At 41.2% G+C, this 25314-nt stretch overlaps 1 long non-coding RNA gene across 1 annotated transcript; it reads right to left on the minus strand.

Annotated features, from left to right (window-relative positions):
• Positions 1 to 1622: 1622 nt before the first annotated feature.
• Positions 1623 to 24531, minus strand: LOC309797665. Its single transcript, XR_014292769.1, has 3 exons — positions 24209 to 24531; positions 23935 to 24077; positions 1623 to 1707 (listed from the first exon to the last, which is right to left on the minus strand). It is a non-coding gene; the product is annotated as an uncharacterized lncRNA (long non-coding RNA).
• Between the last annotated feature and the right edge of the window lie 783 nt (positions 24532 to 25314).

A 25314-nucleotide genomic window follows, 5' to 3' on the forward strand; every position in this document is an offset into this window, starting at 1 on the left:
AGATCATAGGTGCAGGTTGAAGGATACATAGTAGTATGATAAGAGGCCAAACAAGACACTTACCACTCTGCTCATGCAATTTACTTGTGCCGTCAGTGGCTGGAAGTTAAGTTTCACACTTGGCCATCTGGGGCCCACTAGGCAACCAAGCAAAAAATTAGTTTATGGTGTTTGCTGGGTGATTGATATTATGTAGAAGAGTAAAGGTACTGAAACATGGTGCAGCAGAGATGACCATGAAGGGAACTTGGGGAAATCTCCTGGGGTGTTCTGTTGTTCTACAAGTATGCTCACAGGTAAAGCATAATGGTCCATTAATGAAACTATGCAGGTAGGGCAACTGAGAGTTCAGATCCCTCAGGAATGAAAATTGGATCATACCACCCAGGTAAACATCCTAAATAGTAAATAGTTGCCTACCAGCAGTATTGATAGGTACCAGAAAATAGTGTTTATAAAGTCTTATGAATTATACATTTTATGCATATTTAATGCAAACAAGGTTGAGCATGAAGTATTTAAATAGTAATATCCCAAACTACTTTGCCTTGGATGGTGGTGGTCTATATTTCATTGTGTTACCCAGGAGGTATCAGAGCACTTTACAAAAGGAAACTCTTTTAAATTTGGATTCCAAGTACGAAGAGACTTTCAGCCAAAGAGGACATAAATTCCTGTTTCCTCCCTGCCTCTACCCCACTCCCACCTCCTGTCACTGTGTTCAGAACCTTGTGGTGTGTTGGAGAAAGAATAGAGTCATCTAAAAGTCTACAAACACAGAATGCTCAGGTTAAGGAAATATAGTTATTCTCACCCCTTAATTCCCACCTTCTATTCCTCTCCTGAGGTCTATTGTTCTTGCTCCCATGGCCTGTAATGAGGTTAGCCTGTGTCCTGAATTTCTCCTATCATATGCTGATGGAAGACATCACTAATCAATTATGACATGATTTCCTACTGAGCTAGACCGGTTACATAGCTACTACAAATTGTTTGGGTTGGAAGTTGAGATGAAATCTATTTGATATCTTGGGTCTATAGTATCAGAAAAAACAATTAGAAACAACTATAGGAAGGCCTGATCACCTGCTCACTCATTTCTTAGTAGGCTGACAGCAAAAGTATAAGGGTAAACAGTGGTGTCTATATAATCTAATGCTAGGAGACAAAAAAGTACACGCGGGGTGAAGGCAGTAGACCAGAGAGCAAAATAAGCTATTTACTAAACGAGGGCAGGGTTTTTCTAATTCACCCAGTACTAGGAAGTACTGCTGAATAAGCACCCATAGTATTAAATCAATAGGTTATTATCCCATTTGATAAAAAGTGACCAGTTAAGAAGTGCAAGAAAGTGCAATTATATGGCCACTCAACACCTAGAGGAAAGGTAGGGTGATTACAAGCATAAAATAAAACATACTACAGCATGCTTAGAAAGCCTATTACACTATGGGCTTACAATACAAATAATTGACAATAAAAATATCCTATTAAGAATACCAGGGGGACGTTCAAGATGGCGGAGGAGTAAGATATGGAGATCACCTTCCTCCCCACAAATACATCAAAAATGCATCTACATGTGGAACAAATCTTACAGAACACTTACTGAATGCTGGCAGAAGACCTCAGACGTCCCAAAAGACGCCCTCAGGCGACCTACACGCAGAGACAGGGACAAAGCCAAAGCTGAAACCCAGGTGCTGTCTGAAAAAAGAAGAGAAAGGGAAACTTTTCCCAGCATCCTCAGGAGCAGTAGATTAAATCTCCACAATCAACTTGGTGTACTCTGCATCTCTGGAATAATTGAATAGACAATGAATCATCCCAAAATTGATGTGGTGGACTTTGGAAGCAACTGTAGACTTGGGGTTTGCTTTCTGCATCTAATTTGTTTCTGGTTTTATGTTTATCTTAGTTTAGTATTTAGAGCTTATTATTACTGGTAGATTTGTTTAGTGGTTTGGTTGCTCTCTTCCTTTATTTTACATATATATATTTTTTTCTTTTTCTCTTTCTGTGCATGTGTATGTGTATGCTTCTTTGTGTGATTTTGTCTGTATAGCTTTGGTTTTACCATTTGTCCTAGGCTTCTCTGTCCTTTTTTTTTTTTTTTTTAGTATAGTTTGTAGCGCTTGTTATCATTGGTGGATTGGATTTTTGGTTTGGTTGCTCACTTCTTTCTTTCTTTTTGCTTTTAATTACTTTTTTACTTTTAATAATTTTTTATTTTAATAATTTTATTCTATTTTATTTTATTTTTTTCCTTTTTCCTTCTTTATTTTTCTTCCTATTTTCTGAGCTGTGTGGCTGACAGGGTTTTGGTGCTCTGGCTGGATGTCAGGCTTGAGCCTCTGAGGTGGGAGAGCCGAGCTCAAGACAGTGCTCCATCAGAGACCTCTGGCGCCACGTAATATCAAACGGTGAAAGCTCTCCCAGACATCTCCATCTCAATGCTGAGACCCAGCTCCACTCAATGACCAGCAAGCTACAGTGCTGGACACCCTATGCCAAACAACTAGCAAGACAGGAACACAACCCCACCCATTAGCAGAGAGGCTGCCTAAAATCATAATAAGGGCACAGACACCCCAAAATACACCACCAGACGTGGTCCTGCCCACCAGAAAGACAAGATCAAGCCTCACACACCAGAACACAGGCACAAGTCCCCTCCACCAGGAAGCCCACACAAACCACTGAACCAACCTTACCCACTGGGGGCAGACACCAAATACAATGGGAACTAGGAACCTGCAGCCTGTGGAAGGGAGACCCCAAACACAGTAAGTTAAGCAAAATGAAAAGACGGAGAAATACATAGCAGATGAAGGAGCAAGGTAAAACCTCACCAGACCAAACAAATGAAGAGGAAATAGGCAGTCTACCTGAAAAAGAATTGAGAGTAATGATAGGAAAGATGATCCAAAATCATGGAAACAGAATGGAAAAAATACAAGAAATGTTTAACAAGGACCTAGAAGAACTAAAGAGCAAACAAACAATGACAAACAATAAAATAAATGAAATTAAAAATTCTCTAGGGCTTCCCTGGTGGTGCAGTGATTGAGAGTCCGCCTGCCGATGCAGGGGACACGGGTTCGTGCCCCGGTCTGGGAAGATCCCACATGCCGCGGAGCGGCTGGGCCCGTGAGCCATGGCCGCAGAGCCTGCGCATCGGAGCCTGTGCTCCGCAACGGGAGAGGCCACAACGGTAAGAGGACCACGTACCGCAAAACAAAAACAAAAACAAAATCAAAAACAAACAAACAAAAAAAACGAAACAAAAATTCTCTAGAAGGAATCAAGAGCAGAATAACTGAGGCAGAAGAACGGATTAGTGACCTGGAACATAAAATAGTGGAAATTACTACCACAGAGTGGAATAAAGAAAAAAGAATGAAAAGAATTGAGGACAGTCTCAGAGACCTCTGGGACAACATTAAATGCACCAACATTCGAATTATAGGGGTCCTAGAAGAATAGAAGAAAAAAGGGACTGAGAAAATACTTGAAGAGATTATAGTTGAAAACTTCCCTAATACGGAAAAGGAAACAGTCAATCAAGTCGAGGAAGCACAGAGTGTCCCATACAGGATAAGTCCAGGAGAAACACAGCAAGACACATATTAATCAAACTATCAAAAATTAAATACAAAGAAAAAATATTAAAAGCAGCAAGGGAAAAACAACATATAATGCACAAGGGAATCACCATAAGGTTAACAGCTGGTCTTTGAGCAGAAACTCTGCAAGTCAGAAGGGAGTGGCAGGACATATTTAAAGTGATGAAAGGGGAAAAACTACAACCAAGATTATTCTACCCAGCAAGGATCTCATTCAGATTCGACAGAGAAATTAAAACCTTTACAGACAAGCAAATGCTAAGAGAATTCAGCACCACCAAACCAGCTCTACAACAAATGCTAAAGGAACTTCTCTAGGCAGGAAACACAAGAGAAGGAAAAAACCTACAACAACAAATCCAAAATAATTAAGAAAATGGTAATAGGAACATACATATCAAGAACTACCTTAAATGTAAATGGATTAAATGCTCCAACAAAAAGACACAGACTGGGTGAATGGATACAAAAACAAGACCCATATGTATGCTGTCCTCAAGAGGCCCACTTCAGACATAGGGACACATACGGACTGAAAGTGAGGGGATTGAAAAAGATGTTCCATGCAAATGGAAATCAAAAGAAAGCTGGAGTAGCAATTCTCATATCAAAGTAGACTTTAAAATAAAGACTATTACAAGAGACAAAAAAGGACACTACATAATGATCAAGGGATCAATCCACGAAGAAGATATAACAATTGTAAATATTTATGAACCCAACATAGGAGCACCTCAATACATAAGGCAAATGCTAACAGCCATAAAAGGGGAAATTGACAGCAACACAATCATAGTAGGGGACTTTAACACCCCACTTTCACCAATGGACACATCATTCAAAATGAAAATAAAAAAGAAAACACAAGCTTTAAATGATACATTAAACAAGATGGACTTAATTGATATTTATAGGACATTCCTTCCAAAAACAACAGAATACACTTTCCTCTCAAGTGCTCATGGAACACTCTCCAGGATAGATCATATCTTGGGTCACAAATCAAGCCTTGGTAAATTTAAGAAAATTGAAATAGTATCAAGTATCTTTTGTGACCACAATGCTATGAGACTAGATATCAATTACAGGAAAAAATCTGTACACATGGAGGCACATTCTAATACAAACACATGGAGGCTAAACAATACACTACTAAATAACCAAGAGATCACTGAAGAAATCAAAGAGGAAATCAAAAGATACCTAGAAACAAATGAATGAGAAGGAAAACATGAAAACCCAAAACCTATGGGACGCAGCAAAAGCAGTTCTAAGACGGAAGTTTACAGCAATACAATCCTACCTCAAGAAACAAGAAACATCTCAAATAAACAAGCTAATCTTACACCTAAAGCAATTAGAGAAAGAAGAAGAAGAAAACTCCAAAGTTAGCAGAAGGAAAGAAATCATAAAGATCAGCCTAGAAATAAATGAAAAAGAAATGAAGGAAAAGACAAAAAAGATCAATAAAACTAAAAGCTGGTTCTTTGAGAAGATAAACAAAATTGATAAACTATTAGCCAGATTCATCAAGAAAAAAAGGGAGAAGACTCAAATCAATAGAATTAGAAATGAAAAAGGAGAAGTAACACCTGACACTGCAGAAATACAAAGAATCATGCAAGATTACTACAAGCAAATATATACCAATAAAATGGACAACCTGGAAGAAACGCACAAATTCTTAGAAAAGCACAATCTTCCGAGACTGAACCAGGAAGAAATAGAAAATATAAACAGACTAATCACAAGCACTGAAATTGAAACTGTGATTAAAAATCTTCCAACAAACAAAAGCCCAGGACCAGATGGCTTCACAGGCGGATTCTATCAAACATTTAGAGAAGAGCTAACACCTGTCCTTCTCAAACTCTTCCAAAATACAGCAGAGGGAGAAACACTCCCAAACTCATTCTATGAGGCCACCATCACCCTGATACCAAAACCAGACAGGAATGTCACAAAGAAAGAAGACTACAGGCCAATATCACTGATGAACATAGATGCAAAAATCCTCAACAAAATACTAGCAAACAGAATCCAACAGCACATTAAAAGGATCATACCCCATGATCAAGTGGGGTTTATCCCAGGAATATTCTTCAATATATGCAAATCAATGAATGTGATACACCATATTAACAAATTGAAGAAGAAAAACCATATGATCATCTCAATAGATGCAGAAAAAGCTTTCGACAAACTTCAACACCCAATTATTTTAAAAACCCTCCAGAAAGTAGGCATACAGGGAACTTACCTCAACATAATAAAGACCATATATGACAAACCCACAGCCAACATCGTTCTCAATGGTGAAAACCTGAAACCATTTCCACTAAGGTCAGGAACAAGACAAGGTTTTGCACTGTCACCGCTATTATTCAACATAGTTTTGGAAGTTTTAGCCACAGCAATCAGAGAAGAAAAAGACAGAAAAGGAATCCAAATCAGAAAAGAAGAAGTAAAACTGTCACTGCTTGCAGATGACATATTATACATAGAGAATCATTAAAATGCTACCAGAAAACTACTAGAGGTAATCAATGAATTTGGTAAAGTAGCAGGATACAAAATTAATGCACAGACATCTCTGGCATACCTATACACTAATGATGAAAAATCTGAATGTGAAATCAAGAAAACACTCCCATTTACCACTGCAACAAAAAGAATAAAATATCTAGGAATAAACCTACCTAAGGAAACAAAAGACCTGTGTGCAGAAAATTATAAGACACTGATGAAAGATATTAAAGATGATACAAATAGATGGAGAGATATACCATGTTCTTGGATTGGAAGAATCAACATTGTGAAAATGACTCTACTACCGAAAGCAATCTACAGATTCAATGCAATCCCTATCAAACTACCACTGGCATTTTTCACAGAACTAGAACAAAAAATTTCACAATTTGTATGGAAACACAAAAGACCCCGAATAGCCAAAGCAATCTTGAGAAAGAAAAATGGAGCTGGAGGAATCAGGCTCCCTGACTTCAGACTATACTACAAAGCTACAGTAATCAAGACAGTATGGTACTGGCACAAAAACAGAAATATAGATCAATGGAACAGGATAGAAAGCCCAGAGATAAACCCATGTACATATGGTCACCTTATCTTTGATAAAGGAGGGAAGAGTATACAATGGTGAAAAGACAGCCTCTTCAATAATTGGTGCTGGGAAAACTGGACAGCTACATGTAAAAAATGAAATTAGAATTCCCCCTAACACCATACACAAAAATAAACTCAAAATGGATTCAAGACCTAAATGTAAGGGCAGACCCTATAAAAATCTTAGAGGAAAACATAGGCAGAGCACACTTTGACATAAATCACAGCAAGACCCTTTTTGACCCACCTCGTAGAGAAATGGAAATAAAGACAAAAATAAACAAATGGGACCTAATGAAACTTAAAACCTTTTGCACAGCAAAGGAAACCGTAAAGAAAATGAAAAGAAAATCCTCAGAATGGGAGAAAATATTTGCAAACGGAGCAACTGACAATGGATTAATCTCCAAAATTTACAAGCAGCTCTTGCAGCTCAATATGCAAAAAACAAAGAAAGCATCCAAAAATGGGCAAAAGACCTAAATAGACATTTCTCCACAGAAGATATACAGATTGCCAACAAACACATGCAAGAATGCTCATCATTAATCATTAGAGATATGCAAATCAAAACTACAATGAGATATAATCTCACACTAGTCAGAATGGCCATCATCAAAAAATCTACAAACAATAAATGCTGGAGAGGGTGTGGAGAAAAGGGAACCCTCTTGCACTGTTGGTGGGAATGTAAATTGATACAGCCACTATGGAGAACAGTACGGAGGTTCCTTAAAAATCTAAAAATAGAACTACCATATGACCCAGCAATCCCACTACTGGGCATATACCCTGAGAAAACCATAATTCAAAAAGAGTCATGTGGGCTTCCCTGGTGGTGCAGTGGTTGAGAATCCACCTGCCAATGCAGGGGACACGGGTTCGAGCCCTGGTCTGGGAGGACCCCACATGCCGTGGAGCAACTAGGCCCGTGAGCCACAACTACTGAGCCTGTGCATCTGGAGCCTGTGCTCCGCGACAAGAGAGGCCGTGATAGTGAGAGGCCTGTGCACCGCGATGAAGAGTGGCCCCCGCTTGCCACAAGTAGAGAAAGCCCTCGCACAGAAACGAAGACCCAACACAGCAAAAAAAAAATAATTAATTAAAAAGAGTCATGTACCAGAATGTTCACTGAAGCTCTATTTACAATCCAGGACATGGAAGCAACCTAAGTGTACATCGACAGATGAATGGATAAAGAAGATGTGGCACATATATACAATGGAATATCACTCATCCATAAAAAAAACATGAAATTGAGTTATTTGTAGTGAGGTGGATGGACCTAGTGTCTGTCATACAGAGTGAAGTGAGTCAGAAAGAGAAAAACAAATACCGTATGCTAACACATATATATATGGAATCTAAAAAAAGAAAAAAAGGTTCTGAAGAACCTAGGGGCAGGACAGGAATAAAGACACAGATGTAGAGAATGGACTTGAGGACATGGGGAGGGTGAAGGGTAAGCTGGGATGAAGTGAGAGAGTGGCATGGAAATATATACACTACCAAATGTCAAATAGATAGGTAGTGGGAAGCAGGCACATAGCACAGGGAGATCAGCTCCGTGCTTTGTGACCATCTAGAGGGGTGGGATAGGGAGTGTGGGAGGGAGACACAAGAGGGAGGAGATATGGGGATATATGTATATGTATAGCTGATTCACTTTGTTATACAGCAGAAACTAACACACCATTGTAAAGCAATTATACTCCAATAAAGATGTTAAAAAAAAAAAAAGAATACCAGAAGCCAGCGAATTCCCTGGCGGTTCAGTGGTTAGGACTCTGTGTTTTTCACGGCCGTGGACCCAGGTTCGTTTCCTGGTCAGGGAATTAAGATACCACAAGCCACGATGCAAAAAAAGAAAAAAAAAAGAGTATACCAGAAGCAAGAAAAAATCCAAACTCAACAATTTCCTTTAATGTTAAATAAGCTTTACTTACCCATTACTGAGCTACAACAACTATGTCACTAACCATCAACATCAAGACTTTTCCGATCCAGCTGTCTTTTCCAGCTCCACCAGCCTCAGTAGCCCTACACTTTCTGAAAGCACACTAAGGTGAAAGTGCTCTATTTATGCCTACTTTCTGGAGGGTTTTTATCATAAATGGGTGCTTACATCTGATGGAAATCAAGAGCTGGATTTTGATAGACTATCTAAATTCGGTGAAAACATTTATCTCAGCGGTGTTGCAATGGACAAATATGGTACTTAAATTAAAAAATCAGAAAGGTTAACTTCAAAACTGTTCTAATTCAAAATATGCAGCAGGCAAATGAAATATTTTTGGAATTCCTTCCTGAGAACTGCTTCATAGAATGCCTATGAGCTAAAGAATTAAACGTAGTCTTGTAATATCCTAATTTATTTTTTTAACCTAGGAAGATAATGTCTGGTTTATTCACCTTCTCTTTGACTACGCTTGGCTCTGAAAGACTTTTGGTAGTTTCCAAAAGGTAAATTCATCCTTAAGAACAAAAGAAGGTCAAACTATGTCCCCAGTGTTTGAAGATCCTAATGAAGATCCCCCCAAATACTTTGTGCAATAGTTGCCTCCCTGAAATGTGTGTAGCTTCCCCATGTAAAAAAAAATGTATTATTTATTCATTTATTCACCCACTTAGTTACTTGACAAATGTATACTGATAGCTATTTTCCAGGTAGATTTCCTCTAGATGCTGGAGATGCAGGAGTCAAGAAAAAAGACAAAGATTTCTGCCTTCATGTAGCTTATAGAAAGGTGAGGTGAGACAAACAATAGACGATAAACATAATAAATAATAAATAGTATGTCAGGAGGTGATATCGTGCTACAAAGAAAACAAAAGGTGAAGAGGGGAAGGGGAATGGGAGCAATGAAGGTTAGGGGTGGAAAGTAATGAAAAGGTGACAATTTGAGCTAAGGTTTAAAGTAGTGAGAGAGTCTGCCTTCTGGATATCTGGGGTAACTGCTATAGGCAGGGGAAAAGAAATAAAGAAAATGCCTGATATCATGAAGGAACAACAAAAATCAATGAGGATGAAATGGATTGAATAAAGGGGGGAGTAAAAGGAGATGAAGGCAGAGTAGTAATCGAGAGGGCCAGATTATATAGAGTTATATAGGTCACTTGGCTTTTATTCTGAATAATTTGGGGAGCTATTGCAGGGTTTTGAGCAGAGGTATTACATGGCTTGATTTGTGTCTAAAAGGATCACTCTGGGAGTTCTATTTCTAGTAAGTCTGAGTACTTCCTACTGGACCTGGCTCTCCATAACAACTATAAACTCTGGAAAATATTGAATGCACAGGAAAGTGAACAAAAGGGGGGGTGCTGGGGGACATGTTGGAGGGGTTGACACTTGGAAGAAGCAATGGCAGGGGGGTGAGAGTCCCATTCTCAGGTTTCAGCCCAAGAGCAGGCTGAATGCAGCACCATAAAGTGGCTAGAACTCTGACTGAAAACCTGTAGTCTTTCCAGCCTAAATAATTAGAGTACAGAGTCTGGACAATTACAGCCTCTGCACCTCTGGCTGAATCACATGTGTGCAGGGTAGACTCAAAGCAGCTGAGCTAAAGGTTAAAAGAATAGAGAAGAAATTAAATGAGACTTGAACTATAGTCCAAGAGACAGACTTGGTGGACAATCAAGGGGAACACCTACTTATGGATGAGACGGCAGTCCTTACTAAAGAGGCAACATTTATGCTGAAATCTAAAGGATAAGGAGGAGCAAGCCATGTGAAGGCGAGGGTGGGGGAAGTGAGAAACAGAATTCCAGGCTTTGGAAACACCATGACCAGAAACTCAAAGGCAGGAAAGAGTATGGTGTTTTCCAGGAAATGCAAGGAGACCAAAATGGGGAAACTGGTCAATTTATACTAAAACAATAAATGCTCTAAATATGAGATAAGGAAAAAGCATTAAAGTTGATCTCTATCCTCAAGGTATTTATAATCATATCAGGGAGACAAACATGCTAATGTCAATGAAACAACTAAAATTCAATACTAGACAGTATGTAGTTGACCAGCACTTTGAGTTTTCAAATCACATTTGCAAGAATCACCTTATTTGGTCCTCACAATAATAGCCCGATGAGGCAGGTACTCTTATTGCTACTGTTCTTATTTAACCTGGTTATTTTCTCTCTTTCCCCTGATGATAAGAGCTATGAGGGCAGGGCCATACCTGTTCTCCTACCACTGCACCCCCAGCATCAGGCAGAGCTTTGAGTTCAGAGAAGTACTAAGTAAATCTTTGTTGAATGCATGGGTTTAACAGATTGGAAACTCAGGCTTTGAGGGGAAAGGACTTAAATGCTCAAGGGAACACAGCATGTCCATGACAGAATCATCTAGAATTCATGGCTCTCGTCTTCTGGGCCAATATTATAACCTGGCCAGTGATTTTCAGTCTCTTCCCTACCCCCCACCCCTCTTCTGCCTTTTTTCCTCCTTTTCCTCCTTCCTTTTCTCTTTCCTTCCTTCAAGCAGCAGAACGCTTTGTTTTCAAACAAAATTTTTTCACTTGGATATGGAAACCAAAACTTCAGTTATCAACACATTATAAATATTTTATAAATTCAATGTTATAGGATTTATTATTGTCAGTCACGGAGAATGATGACAGTTGTTTGGATGGACACAGAAATTAGACATCATGTGCCTGGATGATAGTGGCCATCATACGACAGTCTCACCATCCAATTTATTAAGGAATTTTGTTTTGAATGCCCAGTATTGAGAAAATCCAGATGAATCCTAAGAAGTGTAATAGTTGAAAATGGTAACAGGTGTTAAATTGTGTGCCAGCCATCTCAGTATGCTTAAACTCAACGGATCCTGAGGATTAGGAAAGGATATCTTTATTTTAAATTTGAATCACTAACAACATCTAACTGTTAACTGCCATGCCGTACCATTAATATAAAAGTCTGACAAGAAGCCCCTATGGAAAACCTGCTGCAGCACTTTATAGTATGATAATACTTTCATAATGTAACATGTTATGTGTACCTTTGTAGTTGCACAACTGACTACCACGCGGAAAGTGAGACCAAGCACCGATGACGTGACTGTGCCTTGTCTTGCATTTCATTGGGTCCAGTACATGTGTTCTATGATCCGCTTCTTATTTGTACAATTTTGTGTGAGTGAACCCACACAGGCCTGAAATAAAATGGTGAGTGGAAACCTATAATTTCTTCAATCAGTGATATATGTCCAAGCAGTTCAAATCCATGCTAGATGTGACAGGAAGAGTTATATTCTGAGATCTGCCCCCAAAACCTGTTCTGTACTACATAAGGAAACACATCTATGGCTTTCAATGTGCTCAAACATGGTACATTTGAGTGAGCTTATTATGTTTACTATAGTTTAACAAGGAATTTAGAGTGCTTTTCTAAAATTAAATTCAATCCAAGATATTTGTACTCTTGAAGCACTTCAAAGCAGTCCAAGGGTTCTATAAAACTCTGTTGGTAATCCAAGCCCTCTAGCACTATGCTTCACCCTAAACGACCTCACATTTAGGTGGGCTGACTTTCTGGTGGTGTAGGCAGGTATGGCCTGGATAGCTCTGGCAATGAGGCATTATGGGAATTTTCTTGCAATGTTCATGACATGGATGTGCATTTTGCCAACTATCTCGGGCACAGCCCCTGGAAACAAAGCTATAGCCTTTTGCTCTCCAGTTGAAATGCAATTGCTGTGTTCATCAAAATTTAGTTGGGGAACTGAAGGAATATTTGAATTTTTATAGTGTTGTTAATATTCTTTCCCTTTCCAGTTAGCTTATCATCAATCTGTAAGGAGAGATTCTGGAATGTCAAGAGTTGAAGGCTATGTGATTAAATTAGGTCATTTGGTTTCATTAACTTAGTAACTGCATAAATAAATTCTCAGAAGGATCTGTCACTAATGCTTATTTGTCTTTATATTAATATTTTTTCAATGAAATAAAGTTGTTTTTACTGTTGTAAAATGTACAAGTTCAGGCTTACAGGAAAAGGGCTTTGAACCTATTTTGTGGGGAAGGATAAATGTGTGAGAGAGACAGACAAGGGAGTTAGACTCTGATTAGGTGGTTTGCCTTTTTGTACTTTAACAGACCTGAGGTAGAAGATTCCTCTCAGTAATGATGGTTCACAATGCAGTGATTCTCAGAGTCAGTGTGGAAATGGAGCCGTATAAAATTCTGAAGGGCCTCAGGTGTGTAGCTTGAAAAGCCCGGAATTTAATATGAATGCTTTCTCATAGCTTCTCAGCCTACTGAAATCCTACCTAGCTTTTGGGAGTGCCTCCATAAAAACTTCTCAGACCTTTGTTATTTCTTATTCATGGACCATTCATCCCTTCTCTGAACTTCTACAGAAGTTATAGGGCCCACACTACTTAACCTAGCTTAATAAGCAGACTGAATGGTATGACTCAAGAAAGTGTACTTTATCAGGAGTTCAAAGACATAGATTTTGGTTTGTGCCCATGTGGCCCCACTGGCCAAGTAACTCACTTACTCTGATTCCTGTCTGTTAAATGGGTATGGTAGTAATAATTCTACCTGCCTCATACGGTTGTTAGGAGGGTTAAATGAGATGATTCTTACAAATGTGTTTTGGAAACTCAAGGCACTGAGCAGCTACACGCTGTCTAGTATTGAAGTTTAGTTGTTCCATTGACATTAGCACTTTTGTCTCCCCAATGTGATTGTAAGCACCTTGAGGATAAAGATCAACTTTAAAGTTTTTTCTTATCTCCTTACAGTGCTGCGTGTATAATAAATATTTAGAGCAGTTATTGTTTTTATAATTATCAATTACATTAACATAGTGCTTCATAGTTGCTAAAACATTTTCACATACATTATTATCCATGGTGTACCTCCATTTTTATATTGCCACAGGACTGAGATTTCGGGAGGAACAGTGACTTTCCCAAGGCCATACAGTTAGTGGAGTTGTTGCAACTATTACACAAGTCTGCAGGTTTGCAGTCTGTGGCTCTTTTCACTGTGTGATTAGACCTTTTGTAATCTGGGCACTATCAAAAAGGTACTTTAGTCTAGGTAGTTCATGCAGTTCTGGTTGTAGAAGAGATTTGACTTTGTAAACTACGTAAGTCTTCTGGGAGTGACATTATTGATTCTCTACTTTACAGCCGGTTCCATCTGCACCTTTGACAGCATTATTTTATCTTTCAGTATAACAGCAAGTGTAGTTAGAGTATGGCAGCTGCCCAGAGTGATGTGTGGTTTGGGATTTCTCCATTTCAATGAAGCCAATTCTTAATTTTTGAAATTGTGGATTTTCCAGGGTCTCTGTTGGGCTGGTCTTTTCCCTTTCTGCTATGGCCCAATTTTTGTACACGTCATGGTGAGCTAGAATTCTGATCAGAAGGAAATCCAGCAAGGGGAAAAGAGGGTGACCAATTTCAGTCCTAAAATGTGATACTTTTTCATCACTCTGCACAGAATACTTTAGAGAAGAGGTCAAAGTTATTGGACAAGCACTCATTTTAAAATTATCTGGGTATTTGCCCCCTCCACGTTCTCCTGGTCCTAATTTAGTACTGACTGTGCCATCCAAATTAATCCCAAACAAAAATAAACAGTCAATGTATCATTGTATCCCAATTATTATAATTAAAACCTGAATTTGGGTCAAAATGTGCTCTTTAAATCACCTAGAGTTTGACTAGAAATGATAGTAATTGTGATGCAGTGGGCTATTGACCAGACCTTCACAAATTCTCATCAATTTCTGTAGTGATTTTTACATTTCCTCAAAGCTCAGGAGGAAATTGAGCATCTATTTATTTGATTTTAAAAATCACAGGGCGTCACAATGTACTCAAGTGACTACAAATGAAACGCTTTAAAAAAGAAGAACTGCAGTGGGTGCATCACAACTGAAATTAGAGCAAGTGTCAGTATGTCAGCTGCAAATTGACAGGTCTTGCACAAGGCACTTAAGGTTAATGAGTGATATTTAATTTGGCCAGAGTGACCAAAAAACTTCAACGATGTGAGGTCATCTTAGAAAAGGGCTACTTAAAGCAAGAGTCTAGAGGAAGCTGATGTAGCTTTAACAGCAGCAAATGTACATCACAATGTAATAGTACTGGTGTATTAGTGTTAGCATAGGTGCTAGTATTGGGTTGGCCAAAAAGTCCGTTCTGGCTTTTCTGTAAGCTCTAATGGGAATAATAATAATAATGCAACTGTCATTTGTTCGGTGTGTACCATGTGCCAGGCACTGTACACTAAAGCATGTACCCGTACAATCTCATTTGTCCTCAGTTCAACCTTAGGTTGCTCCATTTACAACTGAGCAAGCGTTCAGGGAGTGAAAAGCTGGGATTTTAACCCGTGTCTGTCACATTACAGAACCCAGTTTTCTAACCCTTTACCTATTACATGGGTCTTGTGTCAGATCTAACATTTACTGTACTGTTGTGTGACCTTGGAGAAGATGCTTTCCCTCGCTCAAAATATCTCCATCTGTAAAATGAAGGAACTTGACTGTGAGTTTTCCTATCTCTAAAGTCTTTTAAGAATGAATGGGTACAAGATCTTTGGATGGGGTGAAGTGTTGTGGAGGAGTACGGGGAACTGGTATGAAAATGGTGTGCAGGTGAAACAGGACCTTAGAGCTTGGATGGGCACTCTTGCTCTGTGATACGAGCCACTCCTCTGCTCTGGGCCAGTTTGTACCTTTCTCAACAAGCTTTGTTATTCTGGGCTTCAGAAAGGCCTAGAGGGAGGGAGAAGAGTTTTTGGACATTAGGAAAGAAGGTTCTTTTTTTTTTTATGAACACCAGTTAATACTCCACTATTGCAGATTTATATGTATCTTTAGGCCAATGCTCCTTGTATTATTATTATTTTTTATTATTATTAGCTTCTGCTTTATAACAATGTGAATCAGTCATACATATACAACTGTTCCCACATCCCTTCCCTCTTGCGCCTCCCTCCCTCCCACCCTCCCTATCCCACCCCTCCAGGGAGTCACAAAGCACCGAGCTGATCTCCCTGTGCTATGCGGCTGCTTCCCACTGTCTATCGAAGGTTCTTTTTTGGATTCTCCTCTTATTAGCACACTAGCCTCTGGAGGTGAGCACATCCCAATGGCCTGGATCTGAAGGCATGAAGACAACTCAAAAGCCCTACACTGAAAGTCAAGAAACTGGCGGTTGAGCAGTGCTGATGTGGAGGTAAAAACAAGTTTTTGTTTTTCTCCAGCCATTAACAAATTTTTAATGTAAGTAATGTAAATATAATATATAATGTGCATATTTTTTTGGCTGTGCTGGGTCTTCATTGCGTGCGTGGGCTCTTTGTTGTGGGCTTCTCTTTAGTTGCGGCACACGGGTTTAGTTGCCCCGCGGCACGTGGGATCTCAGTTCCCTGACCAGGGATTGAACCTGCGTCCCCTGCATTGGAAGGCAAATTCTTCACCACTGGACTACCAGGGAAGTCCTTAATGTGTTTTTAATATTTAATTTTGTAGAAAATTAGATATATGTATACATAAAAAGCAAATTAAAAGCATCCACAATCCAACTGCTTAGAGAACAGCTCTTAATAGTTTCATATTGTTACAGACTGCAGATTTTAAAAAACAAACTAGACTGTCACTAGTTTCTCTGTTTCTCAGCACCTTTGGTCAGGAGTGGGGTGGGGGTGGGGGTGGGGGTACCAATCCCGTTGTTCAGATTGTTCTTTTTTTACAGTGATTGATTGTTTGATATTAGTAACCTAGACTGAGAATGGAAAAGATAATATGGATAATTCTGGATTATCAGTCTCTGACCTATGACTGGCAGCTCATTGTTTATTCACCAGTTGCCTTTGCTGATAATACTTTTAATCAGTTAGTGACTGATTATGTTCTTTTATTTCTCATTACATCTATAAAAAGGAAATTCTTCAAGAACCGACTCCAAATTATACTATTTTTTTCCTTTATCTCAATTTGCCTTTTATCCTGAGAGATTTTTTAAAGTGTAATTGGTGTTATTTTGTGTAACCATTTGTTCTCTAAGGTGGGTCTCTTTCATTTTTAAGGATGACTTTGGTCTTTTCAAGGTCAGGCCAATTTTAAAACAGAATTTTCCTGAATATTATATTTTAGTGTTTTGAGAAAGGCAGTTTTCACACTCCTGAGGGACAAACATTTCTGAAAACTGTTTTGATGGAAACTACGGTTCATAATGATCAAAGTCTCCTCAGAACCTGTTACTTTTTTAGAAAAGCTTAAAAGCACATTGTTCCTCCCCCGAGTGTATCCCCTAGAGAAATTCTTGCACATCTGCACAGATGGCATGTACCAGGATGTTCATTATTAGTGACAGCAAAAAATGTAAGTATCTTAAGTGTTCTATCAATGGGAGCACAGATAAATAAATTATATATATTGGTATATGCTCCACCCATCAGCATGGGTGCATCTCAAAACTGTCAAGCAAAAAAGTTGCTGATGAACCTAGGGGCAGGACAGGAATAAAGATGCAGACATAGAGAATGGACTTGAGGACACGGGGAGGGGGAAGGGTAAGCTGGGACGAAGTGAGAGAGTAGTATTGATGTATATACACTACCAAATGTAAAATACATAGCTAGTGGGAAGCAGCCGCATAGCACAGGGAAATCAGCTCAGTGCTTTGTGACCACCTAGAGGGGTGTGGTAGGGAGGGTGGGAGGGAGATGCAAGAGGGAGGGGATATGGGGATATATGTCTACGTATAGCTGATTCACTTTGTTATACAGCAGAAACTAACACAACATTGTAAAGCAATTATACTCCAATAAAGATGTTAAAAAAATGCTGAATGATAAATATGGTAGGATACCATTTTTTTTTTTTCTTTTTGCGGTATGCGGGCCTCTCACTGTTGTGGCCTCTCCCGCTGCGGAGCACAGGCTCCAGATGCGCAGGCCCAGCGGCCATGGCTCACGGGCCCAGCCGCTCCACGGCATATGGGATCCTCCCAGACCGGGGCACGAACCCGTATCCCCTGCATCGGCAGGCGGACTCTCAACCACTGCGCCACCAGGGAGGCCCAAGGTAGGATACCATTTATACAAAGTTTAAAACTATGCAAAATGTATCTGTTTGGATAAGCTAGGTTATGCTGCTTTAAGAAACACTGCCAAATCTTAGTGACTTACAGCCATGATATGGCTGGCATAGATTACTTTGGGCCTCTGTTCATGAGTAATTCAGAGTCGCAGGCTGATATAAGCTTCATTTTATCACATGCTTCACTGATCACTTTACCAATGGGAAGCAGATAAAGTGACTTGCATGGTAGTTCTTAAAGCTTCTCCTGAAAGTGGCACATTTCACTTTCACTCATATTTCATTGTCCAGAACAAGTCACATAGCTACACTGAACTTTAAGGGGACTGGGAAGGATAATCTTACCATGTGCTTTGAGGGTAAGATCACCCCAAGTATTTGGTGAATAACTCTAATAACTACCAGACTAAACAATACTCTGTAGTGCATATGGATATATACAAGTATAGTAAAAGTACACAGATTTGAATGGAACTATTGAACTCCAAATTCAGATTAGTGATACCTCTGTGGAGGGAGGGAAGGAGGAGAGTGGGATGGGATGAGAAAGCTGAATAACTGGTACCTACCTCTTCAGTTAACTCTTTTCTCCACTCTGCTCTCTGCCAGGGGAGTCTGACCTGTATCGACCTCATCAGTGGGTTCTCCATGTTCTGTGACTTCAGGATGGGTTTGGACAATGGGAAAGCCAGTGGGAGATCAGAAAGAGACTAGAGAGTATTCTTCTGGCTCCCTCTCCATGAGGTCACCTCAAACTGACTATGTCCCTTGACCAGAGGTCTCTGCTACTTTCAAAGAGGCCAATTCTACATGATTATTCTTTGGATTCCAGGCATCTCTCCTTTTCTTATCCCTTTGGGCCTAACGGTGGTAACAGTTTAGTTGCTACTAGTTGCAAGTTTCTGCACTGTCCATTGTAGCTCTCTTATACCCAATCAAAAAATGGGCAGAAGATCTAAATAGTCATTTCTCCAAAGAAGACATACAGATGGCCAACAGGCACATGAAAAAACACTCAACATAGCTAATTATTAGAGAAATGCAAATCAAAACTACCATGAGGTTATCACTTCACTCTGGTGAAAATGGCCATCATCAAAAAGCCTATATAAAATATTTCATAATTAAAGAACAAACTGCAAAATTTATGTCAAACACACTGTAAACATCACAATGCCCTCCCCCCAAAAAACCTTTAAAATTCTATTTTTTAAACCTATTCTATTGACAGTTTCTAAAGTATGATTAAGTTGGGTTTTGTTCCTTTTTCCTTTGGGATTTTTCTGTTTCATAAAACAAACAAACAAACAGAAAAACTCCCAAACAGTAGGAGTTCTGTAAGCTGACCGCTGAGTGGTTTCTGGTTCCTCTATGATACATGTAATACTTACAGCACATGTAAAGTTCATAGCTGGTAAGCATCTCCCTATGCGCCTATGTGGCCCTTTTCCTACTGACTGAGGTGTATGCTTATCAAGAATCATTTGTATGCTCACAATCTTTTTATATGCTAATTAAGCTTGGTATCGTAACTATTAAATGAAATGTCAAGAAAACCAATGAGATATACCTGTAAAAGAAAGATTTTTTTCTTGTAGGAATGCCCAGATAAAAGCCTTGGAAAGACACAATAAAGGTGAGCCTCTAAAATAAATCTGTATTAATTAGGTATGAGCAAGAAAATTAAAAGATTTGTAAAAATAGTATAAAAATTAGAAGGCCTCCCTCAGACTGTTTGGCAGGCATTTTTTAAAGTTATTGCTCCAATTCAAACAAAATGTAACTAGAAATTATAGTGTATTCACTATGAGTATGTATTTCATAAGAAAGATGAACAGAACTCTGGATACATCTCAAGAGAAGACCTTGGCTTCACACGACAGGACTGGTTAAGGAATGTACACTTTCATGTTTTATGTTCAAAATATGGAAAACAACTACAAAACTCTAATGAAAGAAATCAAAGGTTTATGTAAATGGAGATATTCCATATGCATGGATAGGAAGAATCAATATTGTCAAGATGTCAGTTCTTTCCAACTTGTTTTATAGATTCAAAGCAGTCCCAGTTAAAATCCCAGGAAATTATTTTGTGGACATTGACTTTAGAATCAGTTTGTCAACATAGAAAACCTAGAAGACCTTGGATATGACAATGACATTTTAGACACTACACCAAAGGCGTGATCCATGAAAGAAATAATTGATAACTTGAACTTCATTAAAATTATAAACTTCTGCCCTGCAAAAGATGCTGTCAAGAAAATAAGACAAACCACAGACTGGCAGAAAATACTGCAAAAGACATATCTGATAAAGGACTGTAACCCAATATATAACTCAAAATATACAAAGAACTCTTAAAACGCAACAGTAAGAAAACAACACCCCAATTAAAAAATGGGCAAGAGACCTGAAGAGACACCTCATGAAAGAAGATATATAGATGGCGAATAAGCATATGAAAAGATGCTCAACAACATATATCATTAGGGAATCGCAAATTAAAACCACAATGAGATACCACTACACAAGTATTAGAATAGCCAAAATCCAGAACATTGACAATGCCAAATGCTGATGAGGATGTGGAGTAATAGGAACTCTCATTCATTGCCGGTGGGAAAGCAACATAGTATGGCTACTTGGGAAGATTGTTTGGCAGTTTCTTACCAAACTAAATATACGATCCAGGAATCATAATCCTTAGTATTTTCCAAAAAAGTTGAAAACTGATGTGCATGCAAAAACCTGCACATGGGGCTTCCCTGGTGGCGCAGTGGTTGAGAGTCCGCCTGCCGATGCAGGGGACACGGGTTCGTGCCCCGGTCCGGGAAGATCCCACATGCCGCAGAGCAGCTGGGCCCGTGAGCCATGGCCACTGAGCCTGCACGTCCTGAGCCTGTGCTCTGCAACGGGAGAGGCCACAGCAGAGAGAGTCCCGCGTACCGCAAAAAAAAAAAAAACAAACAAAAAAACCTGCACATGGATGTTTATAGCAGCTCTATTCATAATTGCCAAAACCTGCAATCAACCAAGATGTCCTTCAGTAAGTGAATGGATAAATAAACGGTGGCACTTCCAGACAGTGGAATACTATTCAGAGCTTAAAAGGACTGACCTATCAAGCCATGAAAAGAGATGGTGGAATCTTACTGGAAGTGCACATTACTAAGTGAGAGAAGCCAATCAGAAAAGACTACATACTGTATGCTCTAAAAAATAAAGTCTATTAAAAATATTTAGTATAATTTTTAATTCCTGTTTTAACTGACTTTTTAGACTGCTTACAATAAATGAGAGGTCTTCTGTATTTGCATTAAAAAAGACTGAGAAGAAGTACAGTTGACTCTTGAATAACATGGGAGTTAAAGGGACTGACCCTCCACTCAGTTGAAAATCTGCTTATAACTTTATAGTCCACCTCTGTATCTACATGTCCACATCTGCAGATTCAACCAACAGTGGATGGTTAGTACTATACATATTTAATGAAAAAAAATCCACATATAAGTGACCCATGCAGTTCAACCCATTTCAAGGTGCAACTGTTTATCAGTATTTTCAAGTCCCTTATCCCTGGGTGGTATATTACAGGTGAGTTTATTTTCTTTACATGTTGTTTTCATTTTCCATATTTTCTATAATAAACATTTACAATTTAAAGGGTTATCTTTAAAATAGTGAAAATAATGTGGAAGAGTAAAAGTAGCCTAGACTACAGGGTAATTCTTTAGTATTTACTGCAAGAATCCTTCTATTATTTTGACAATTGTAACATTTAAACTATACTTGAAATTAATATCCTATCCTGGTGTAACTACTTTGATATCCCAGCAGGTTTTTTGGTTTGTTGTTTTGTCCTTTTGCCATGAGGAAATAACTGCCTGAAGTTCCTTTCTGTTGTCTATATGATGTGTTATGGATGCCAGAAAATTTTATGTCTTCTTGTAAGTATGGCAAAAATTGCCTGCTTGTTGTAAATATCAGTTTGCTGGGAGATATTCATAATGTTGGGTTTATGCACTGTCTGTAAATCCATTCCTTCCTCTTTTGCCTAAAGATATACTTGGAAATAGAGTGTTTCATCAGTTAAGTAATTTTCCACAAAATATCAGAAATAAATAAGAGGAGAGAGAAGTACACTCAAGTGAAATGTATTGAGTATAATTATGTAAGTATACTACAGAAAGTGAACTTGAGAGAGAAAAGAGCATATTTTTTCACAAGATGCTCCAAGTGGAAAAGAAGATGACACATTTGTATAGAGAGAAATTTAGGAATGAAGTGTTCAAAAGCTGGAACAACAAATGGATGCAACTTTTAAGAATTACTTGTTTATAATAAAATACCAGTTAGTGACAGAAGCCAGGATATGGTCATCCTCAAGTCATCTTGTCCTCAGTTGGCCTGCAGTAGTCAGTCACCTTTGGCTACCATTGTGCCATCCAGACTTCTAGCATTATGATTCCTATGGTGAAGAGGGGCATGGGTATTCTGATGCTGAAGGCAATCTTTGGTGCCCCCATCTCAGTTTACTTCTACTCTTGAGTACATTTCATGTGTCAGTATGTGCACTTAATTCTGGAATGTACAGTCTAGAAGGGAAGACTCACATATACTTAAATCATGCCAAACCTGGGCAAACTGTAGTTGGCAATAGAAGGGCAAAGTACTGCCAGTACATGTGGGTAAAGAGGGAATATGGTTTGGAGAATGGAGAGGGAGGTAGTGGCATCTGAGCTGATCCTTGAAGGACAATGTGCACTCAGGGTCTGGTGAGAAGCTCATTTTGTTTGGCATTATGGCTTCCTGAGGCTTATCTCACCAGAGTAAGAAGGTTGATTTTTGAGTCAAGGTTAGAGCTGGTAAGAGGTGCCTTTTTTAGAAAGAATGCTCTGCCCTTAAGAGTGGAATGCACTGGCGAAAAGGCAACACTGGAGAAATCACCGTTTTCTGTTAACCCTCCAAAACTATCACACCCTGCACCCTAATATGCCTCCATTTGGCTTACTCTCCAAATGAGTAGAAAAATTATAGCACTTAATTCTGTTCTATCTAGTATCCGATCTTTGATAAGATGCTCACATTAGGACATTGTTCAGATTCTCACTTACCTGGATCATCCTGTGGGTACAAGAGGAAAAATAAAATTATGTCATCTTAAAAAAAAAAAAGTCAGGGGTTTCCGTGGTGGTGCGGTGGTTAAGAATCCGCCTGCCAATGCAGGGGACACGGGTTCGTGCCCTGGTCCAGGAAGATCCCACATGCCACAGAGCAACTAAGCCCGTGAGCCACAACTATTGAGCCTGCACTCTAGAGCCCACGAACCACAACTGCTGAGCCTGAGTGCCTCAACTACTGAAGTCCGTGTGCCCAGAGCCCGTGCTCTGCAACAAGAGAAGCCACCGCAATGAGAAGCCCACGCACCGCAATGAAGAGAAGCCCCCGCTCGCCGCAACTACAGAAAGCCCACGTACAGCAACGAAGAACCAGTGCAGCCCACAAATAAATAAATAAATAAATAAATAAATTCATTTAAAAAAAAAGAAGCCTGCTGCAGACAGAGGAGGTACCACGGAATACAGCCCTTTACTTGCTTTCAGCCCTGGGAGGTCCTAAAGCATGGTGGCTAGATGTGGGGTCCGCTGACTTCCCATTCGGGCATCAGAAAGAGGTGAGGACCTTGCTCTGAGGGGCCCTGTTTCATGTGAGGAGAGGGGAGGGGGCCCAGGCCCTGCCAGGCATCCAGAGAAGGATCTTGAGGCAAGACTGGGGCGACCCCCTTCCCAGACAGTGCAGGACCCACAGGAAGCCGCCCACGCAACCAGCACAGGCCGTCCGGGGCCGCCCAGTCGGGCAGAGCACCCCTCCCCCACGTCCTCTTTGGAGGGGGCGGTCTCAGGGAAATGGGGACCTTGGACCGAGGGACGCATCATCAGGTCAGCAAGAGGGAGGGCCCATACAAGCCCTGTCGGGAGTAAATATAAATACTACCTCGGACAAGTCTGCGGGTATGCCTACAATCTCAGAGCGGGAGGGTAGCTTGCCTGCCTCTACTATCAACCCTCCGCAGCCGTGGCATGTTGTAGCTGACATAACGTTCGCTCACTTCTGCCTTGATGTTCTCGGGGAGCATCGGCTTGTTCTGGAGCCCACGAGGGAAGCAGCCCAGGCAGTGCCGGAGTCAAGGTGAGGACTCTGAGCCAGGACTGAGTGGCTTTTCCACCCCAGAGCAGGGATCCTGTCAGCGCCCTGCAGAAAGAGTGAGAATCCCGTCAGTGCCCCGCAGAAAGAGCAGGAACCCCGGGCCCCGCCCTGCCCCTGCTGCCATCCCTGGGTCACCCCAGGCAGGGTCCCTGGACGCAGCGTGTGGGGACTAGCACCTCAGGAGTCTGCAGGACAGGAGGTTGTCTCTGAGACGTGCAGACTTAGACCAGAAGAGAGAGGATTCCTACGCTCTGCCAAGCTTCTGGGTGAGGCCCCTGAGGAAGGAGGGAGAGGCCCCCACCGCAGAGGCTTCGCCCCCCGCTGTGCCGGCAGTCCTGGAAAGCCGCCAGCACAGGCCGTCAGCTGTGGCGCTTCGGGCGCTGCCGGGAGTCTCAGGGACACGAGGCTAGGCTGAGGGCTCGCGGGAGGGAGGAGCCCCAGGCATTGTCTGGTGTAAGGGGAGGACCCAGAGGGATGAGAAGCCCACTGCAGGGGGGTTCCGCCACACGCTTGCTGGCCGCTCTGAGGACACGCAGTCAGGCTTCCTGGACATGTGGTGAGGCTTGTTAGTGGGGACTGGACTGGGCAGCAGAGGAACGAGCCCAGGCCCCGCCGGGCGGCAAGGCGAGGGTCCACAGGGAGGAGAGCGGCCCTCTCAGCTGCCCTAGACGGGCCCCCCCCGCCCGCTCTGCCCCTGCCGTCTTTCTCGCGAGAGGCCCGGGGCAGGGGTCCCGGATATGACGTGTCCTGATTTCCGGCCGGGGGCTGAGAGACCGCGTCGTCTGCTGGGGCTGGTGGCGCGGACTTGGGTCGGCGGAGACGGAGGCCCTCGCTGGCCAGCAGAGGTGAGGATGGGGAGGAAGGCCTGGGGACCGCTCTCCACAGCCCCCGGCCCGCCCTGCGTGGCACCCCAGGCAGCCCAGGCCGGGCCCTCGGAGGTGTTCTCCCTGGGTCTCCGTGTCAGGAGCGTCGGGGCTGGACTCGGGTTAGAAAAGCGGGGGTCCCGGCTCTGCCAGCTGTTAAGGGGGGCCCTCGTGGAGGGCCGAGGGAGCCTCGCAGTCCACACAGGGGGTCCCGTGGGCGCCCGCCCCGCCCAGTCCGGCTGGCTGTGCGCCCTGAGCCGACTCGGGCGGGGCTGTGGGCCGCGGGGTCCCTCTCCGTCTCCTGACGTCTCTTCCTGGCGACCCGGGGCCGTGGTGGCCGTGGGCTGAGGCAGCGGCCTCGGGTCAGAAGAAGGGAGGGGGCAGGGCCTCATGGGGACTGCGTGGGAAGCCGTGAGGAT

The sequence above is a fragment of the Mesoplodon mirus genome, assembly GCF_964341445.2.
Source record: "Mesoplodon mirus genome assembly, contig: HAP1_SCAFFOLD_840, whole genome shotgun sequence".
NCBI lineage: Eukaryota > Metazoa > Chordata > Mammalia > Artiodactyla > Ziphiidae > Mesoplodon > Mesoplodon mirus.